The sequence below is a fragment of the Triticum urartu genome, chromosome 2 (assembly GCF_003073215.2).
Source record: "Triticum urartu cultivar G1812 chromosome 2, Tu2.1, whole genome shotgun sequence".
In the NCBI taxonomy this organism is placed as follows: Eukaryota; Viridiplantae; Streptophyta; class Magnoliopsida; order Poales; family Poaceae; genus Triticum; species Triticum urartu.
Window position 1 is genome coordinate 112544221 of NC_053023.1, and position 7403 is coordinate 112551623.

A 7403-nucleotide genomic window follows, 5' to 3' on the forward strand; every position below is an offset into this window, starting at 1 on the left:
ACATAAACTCGCAAGATCGAGTCAGTGCTTGGCTGGTGGGTTGCATGGGCATCTTCACTTTGGAGGGCTTGGAGATGCGTCACAGATCTTCATACTGCACTCTGTGTTCAGGAGGTGCAGTGGCCAGAGGCTTCACCCATGAGACCTTTGGTGCAGTGGCAGGCTTTGAAGCTTTAGGCTTCTTCAGCTTCTTTGGCTTCGGTGGTGCAGGCGCTTCGTCAGATTCAGCATCGTCTGCAGGTTGATCCATGACTGCCCCTTGAACCATAATATGAGTGATGAGACCTTCCAGGTTGTAGAAGGGCCCAACAAGATTGGGTTCAGCTTCGCGTGAGCCATCGACACGAGGAGCAGAGGGACCTGGGTTGAAGTCTAATCCCCACGACTTCTTGTTTCCTTTGGCCGAGTTCCTGGCAAACTGAAGGTTGCGCTTGAACAGATTGTCGTTACGAGACCATAGCAATGACGATGGGCCTGCATCTGCAGGCTGAGGGCCACGGACCATGCAGGGATAGAAGCCTTGTTCAATGGCTTCAGCTCTGGACCTGGGTTGAAGATTTTTGTATAGGATGTCTCCCCACGGTCGCTTGATGGCATTCTTCTCAGCATACTCCTGGGGTCACGAACCTGTACTTGAACCACTATTCTGCCCAATATCTTCGAATCCATTGGATTCGAGTTCTCCGCTGATTGTAGTCCTCCTCCGGATCTGTCTTGTACAGCTCATAGAGGTCTGGAGGCAAAGCTCTTGAGGTGTTGCCACGACGCTGCCTGCCACCCTTCCTTGCAGATTTTTCTGGTGCCATGAAGTTTAGACTGAAAGGCTTCAAAACAATCAAAGTCTTCCGTCTACTGGTCAGACAAGAACTGGCTTCAGGGGAATTTATATGATGTTGTAAGAATTCTGCAAATGAATGCAGACTATGAGAACCAAGGGATTCTCCCACGGACATGTACCTATGATAGCATTAAGGTGCGAGGGAAGGGGAAGAGGTCATATGCACTCTCAGAAGATTTTGAAGATAAATCAGTTTAGAAGACATTGACCTCATAGTGCGAAGACATTCACTCATAGATAGAGAGTTGGTTCCAGATTTGTACGAATCCACGAATAAGTACAAGTGAGGAATCTAACTACTTTGCGAAGCATAAGTGAACATACTAGGCATATTATAAGATGCAGTATGAAATATATCCAACTTGTGTGAATAGAAACTGCTTGTGGTAGAAAAGGATGAACCTATCGAATCAAAGAGACCGTAAAAAGGAGGTTTTATTTACCACACGAGGAACTGCTAGATGGAGTGGGAGAGGAGGCCGAGCAGTTCGATCTTCCATGCCCTAACTTGGCGACGGAGGACACCTACGGCAACGACGGAGAAGACGATGTCCGCGGTCGACATGAAGATGGGGTCGGTGAGGTCGCGGCAGCTAAGAGCTTCGTCGCTAGCGTCGTCGAGGGTTAGCGGTGGCGCTAGGGTTTGTGCGAGAGTGGGAGAAAGGATGATGACTGTGGTGAGGCGTGTATTTATGGGGACATGGATGGCACAGTGTTATTACATAGGTGCCCCTGGAGGTTCACATCCGAAGGACACGTGGCTATCATGCAACACATCGGAAGTTGTTCCACGTTCCCACTCACGCCTGGATTGTTGGGTGGTCGTTCCCACTTCTCTGGGTGTCAGGTGGAAGGATTTAGCATTGAAAACAGATTAATGTTTGTCTCTGTGTCTTCTGCTGACAAGGATGTAGAGAAGACATTTTGACAGTTTCAATAGAATGCATATGATTTGGATAGATAGACTTAGGAAAGAAGCATAGAGGGGTTAGGGTCCGATCACATTCACTTAGTTCAAAAGATTCAGCAAGAAGCCATATCTATAAGTGAATGCTGTAGAGGACAAAAACATGTTGAAGATAAACATGATGTCATGTTAACAATGAAGACAAACAGAAAGCGAAGACTTTGCAATTGTAACGCCGTGTGCGAAACACTTCTTAGGGAAGAATTTTGTGGTGGCGTTACCCACCGTATAGGAAGTATTAGACCCAGACACGGCGCACAAATTTTTTGGCGCTCTGAAGTCAAATTCCACGTTAATGTATTCACACTCATAATGCAAGTCTTCATTCATTGAAGACATACGTTACTTCGTGTGTTACACATCTAAGTCATCAACATGCACAAGTGTTAGGAAGTGTGCCTGATCACAGTACATTTGAGGATTCCAAGATATTTAGCTCACACCGTAACTTGCAAAACCTCTTCTCATCCAAGGGCTTTGTGAAGATATCTGCCAATTGCTTTTCAGTGTTGACGTGTATGACATCAATATCTTCCTTCATAACGTGATCTCTGAGAAAGTGATGACGAATTTCAATGTGCTTTGTCTTCGAGTGCTGAACTGGGTTGTTGGCAATCTTGATGGCACTCTCGTTGTTGCAATAGAGTGGCACTTGCTTCAGATGAATGCCATAGTCTTTGAGTGTTTGCTTCATCCATAGAAGCTGAGTGCAGCAAGATCCAGCAGCAATGTATTCAGATTCAGCAGTGGAGAGAGATACACAGTTCTGCTTCTTTGAAGACCAATATACAAGTGATCGTCCTAGAAAATGACATGTGCCTGATGTAGACTTGCGATCCACCTTGTCACCAGCATAATCAGCATCCGAGAATCCAACTAGATCAAACTCTGAGCCCTTTGGATACCATAATCCTAGTGTTGGGGTGTGAGTCAAATATATAAGAATTTGCTTCACAGCTAAGTGATGCGATTCCTTTGGTGCTGCTTGGAACCGGGCACACAGGCAAACACTAAGCATGATATCTGGCCTAGATGCACATAAATAAAGCAAGGAACCAATCATGGAGTGGTATACCTTTTGATCGAACTCTTTACCATTGTCGTCGGGACCCAGATGGTTTGGCTGGCATTGGTCGTGTAGCCTTTGCAGTCTTGCATTCCAAATTTCTTCAGGCAATCTTTGAGGTATTTCTCTTGAGATATAAGATGTCGTTGCGTTGCTGACGTATTTGAAGACCAAGGAAGAACTTCAGCTCACCCATCATGGACATCTGATATTGCTCTTGCATCATATATCCAAACTCTTCACTGTATTTCTGGTTAGTGCAGCCGAAGATAATGTCATCCACATATATTTGGCACACAAACAGTTCACCATCATATGTCTTCGTGAAGAGAGTGAGATCCAGGGAACCAGGTTTGAAGCCTTTGCTCTTCAGGAAGTCTTTGAGTGTGTCATACCAAGCTCGAGGGGCTTGTTTGAGGCCATACAGTGCCTTGTTGAGCTTGTAACCATGTCAGGATGTTTTGGATCTTCAAAGCCAGGCGGTTGTGCAACATACACTTCTTCTTCAATCTTGCCATTGAGAAAAGCGCTCTTCACATCCATTTGATACAGAAGAATGTTATGATGATTTGCATAGGCCAAGCAGTATGCGTATAGCTTCAAGCCTAGCCACAGGAGCAAATGTTTCATCGAAGTCAATTCCTTCAACTTGAGTGTATCCTTGAGCAACGAGACGAGCTTTGTTTCTGACAACTTGACCATGCTCATCTTGCTTGTTGCGATATATCCATTTAGTGCCTATTATTGTGCTTACGAGGATCAGGACGCTTGACCAGTTCCCATACATTATTCAACTCAAACTGTTGAAGCTCTTCTTGCATAGCTTGAATCCATTCAGGTTCCATGAAGGCTTCATCAAGTTTCTTGGGTTTAGATATTGAGACAAATGCGAAGTGCCCACCGAAATTTGCTAGCTGTGTTGCCTTTGAACGATTGAGTGGACCTGGTGCATTGATGCTATCAAGTATTCTCTCAATCTGTACTTCATTTGCAACACGAGGATGAACAGGATGAAGATTTTGCTCTTGCTGATCATTGTCATTGTTAGAAGGATTGTCGTCAGGCTGAGCATTGTCTTTAGGTTGATCTGGTGTAGAGATGATGAGTTCCTCTTCAGGCTGAGCTTCAGACGGTACGATTTCTCCAGTTCCAATGAGTTTGATGGTTTCACTGGATGGAGCTTCATCTAGCACATTTGGCAGGTGCTCTCTTTGTGAGCCATTAGTCTCATCGAACCACACATCCACAGTTTCAACCAATTTATAGTGAAAGAGGTTAAGGACTCTGTAGGAGTGCGAATCCTTTCCATATCCAAGCATAAAACCTTCATGTGCTTTCGGTGCAAATTTTGAAGTGTGATGTGGATCCTTGATCCATCACCTGGCACCAAATACTCTGAAGTAACTGACATTTGGCTTCTTGCCAGTAAGGAGCTCGTAGGATGTCTTGTTCAGAAGCTTGTGAAGATAAACATGATTAATGATATGGCATGCAGTATCAATGGCTTCAGGCTAGAACTTTCTTGGAGTCTTGTATTCATCGAGCATCGTCCGGGCCATCTCAATAAGTGTTATGTTCTTGCGTTCCACAACGCCATTCTGCTGCGGTGTGTACGGAGCTGAGAATTCATGAGTGATGCCCAAAGTATCAAGATAAGTGTCTAGGCCAGTGTTCTTGAATTCAGTGCCATTGTCACTTCTGATGTGCTTGATCTTGACGCCATAGTTGTTCATGGCTCGATTGGCGAAGCGTCTGAAGACATCATGCACTTCAGTCTTGTAGAGGATTATATGCACCCAAGTATATCTTGAATAATCATCAACAATCACAAAGCCATAGAGACAAGCAGTAGTAGTAAGAGTTGAGTAGTGAGTGGGGCCGAAGAGGTCCATGTGGAGCAGTTCGAAGGGTTGATTCGTTGTCATGATTGTCTTCGAGGGTTGCTTGGCCCTCGTCATCTTTCCTGCTTCACAGGCACCGCATAAGTGATCCGTCTTGAACTTGACGCCCTCGATGCCTATGACATGCTTCTTCTTTGCAAGAGTGTGCAAGTTCCTCATGCCAGCATGCCCTAGCCTCCGATGCCAGAGCCAGCATTCTGAAGCTTTTGCTAGAAGACATACGACAAGCTGTAGTCCGGCTGAGAAATCTACCACGTAGAAATCATCTTTCCGATACCCTTCAAAGACTAGATACTTGTCAGATTCCATTAGAACAAGGCAACAATATTTTCCAAATATCACAATCATGTTTAAATCTACAAAGCATTGATAGACATTAAGTTGAAACCAAGGGATTCAACAAGCATTACTTTATCCATGTGTTGATTCCCTCGAGATTGCAACTCTACCTAGACCCAATACCTTGCTTTTACCAGTATCAGCAAATGTGATGTGACTCTTGTCAAATGGACGTAAAGTTGAGTCCATGAGAAGACTTCGCTTGCCAGTCATGTGATAGTAACACCCACTATCAATAATCCATTCTGAAGCAGCTGGTGTCATACCCTGCAGTGCAGTTAGGGGGATAGGCTTCAAGAGAATTGTGAAGCATAAACATTTGACGAGCAAGTGGATTATGAAAGCTTAGATCGAGGTTAGGACTGATAAGGGCAAGTAGCAAGCGACTCAGGAACAAAACATAATAAGACCATTTGGGCATTTGATCTTGCGCCCTACAAGATGTTTAAGGTCCCCAGCAATGAGATCAGACGATATTTGGTTTTCGGCTGGAGACCTTCCCTGCAAAAGAGAGTTAAGCTTTCTTAGCCACCCACATCTTCAAGGGTGGCTTCGAAGCAATGATCTAAGTGCAGCATCTGAGAACTTTGGCTTTGGAGCCCTAGCAAAAGTCTTGCAGGTGGACAATAGTACTCATAAGAATAAGCAGAGTAGTTCTTGGTCTTATGAACATGGCGGTTTGATGCAACGCGCTCATATTCATAGGCCTGAGTATGGTTTCCCTGCAACACATTTGCGTTAGTACGACTCAGGTGAGTCCTTTATCTGTATGAAGCCTTTGGACCATATGAAGCTTGTGGTCTGGGGTTTGTCTTCTTCACTAGTGGTGTCATGACGACATTCATAGGAAGAGTCTCCAACCACTTTTTCGGCACCCAGACTTTCTTCATAGGTGGCCCATTCCTGCAGTTAGTACCAATATACCTGGCAAACACTTCACCATTCTGATTCTTAAACAGTTTATAGTTTGCATCAAAGGATTCATCAATAACAATGGGATTAGCACAAGTGAAGCCAGATAGGGTGGATGGATCCACTGAAGGTTCCTTTGCAGCAACCCATGTGGTTTTGGGGTACTGCTCAGGTTTCCAGTAAGAGCCATCAGCATTCATTTTCCTTTCGAACCCAGACCCTCTTTCCTAGGGTTTCGGTTCAGGATCTGCCTTTTGAGGACATCACATAGTGTCTGATGCCCTTTGAGACTTTTGTACATCCCTGTTTCAAGCAATGTCTTCAACCTAGCATTTTCATCAGCAATAGCAGTGGTATCCTCAGCAGAGGGGTTAGTTACCACATCAACAGTTGAAGATATTGCAATAGTAGCAGCAGTAGAACATCCAGCAACAGAAGTAGCGTTGTCACGCTCAATGCATTTAAGACATGGTGGTTCAAATCCTTCCTGAGCGGAACTGATCTGTTTGGCGCGAAGTGACTCGTTTTCCTTTTGAAGATCTTCATGAGCCGCTCTCAATTTCTCAAGTTTGCTTCCTTTGAAGATAATCATAGGAAAGCTTTTCATGAGTTGTTGAGAGCGTTTCATGACGACTTTCAAGTTCCTCATACTTAACATGAAGATTTTTTATGTCTTCAATTAAGGACTGAGATCGAGTCATTTCAGCGTCTAACAGGTCATCGCTTTTGTCTAACAGTTTTTGAATATGTTCCATAGCTTTCTGTTGTTCAGTTGCAATTTTAGCAAGTGTTTTGTAGCTGGGTTTGGAACCACAATCAGAGTCATCTTCACTGGATGTTTGATAGTGAGTAGTGCGTGTGTTTACCTTGGCACCACGTGCCATGAAGCAGTAGGTGGGAGCGGAGTAGTCCTTGTCATTTGCATCGGCGTCGGTGATGAAGTCATTGTCTTCAGTGTTGAAGATGGACTTGGCAACGTATGCTGTAGCCAGACTTGCAACGCCAGAATCGGACTCCTCCTCAGACTCCACCTCCGCCTCCTCAGAAGCGGACTCCTCCTCTGAATCCATTTCCTTGCCAAAACGCACGAGCCTTGCCAGATGAGCATCTTCTTGTGAGATGAAGACTTTGAGGAAGACTTGGAAGAAGACTTTGAGTATTTTTTCTTCTTCTTGTCATCAGAATCATACTCCTTGACTCTTCTTCTTCTTGTTGTCTTCTCATTTTCCCACTATGGACACTCAGAGATGTAGTGGCCAGGTTTCTTGCACTTGTGGCATGTTCTCTTCTTGTAGTCATGAGTAGAAGCTTCATCATTCCTTGAGCTTGATCGTGAAGACTTTCTGAAGCCTTTCTTCTTGGTGAATTTTTGGAACTTCT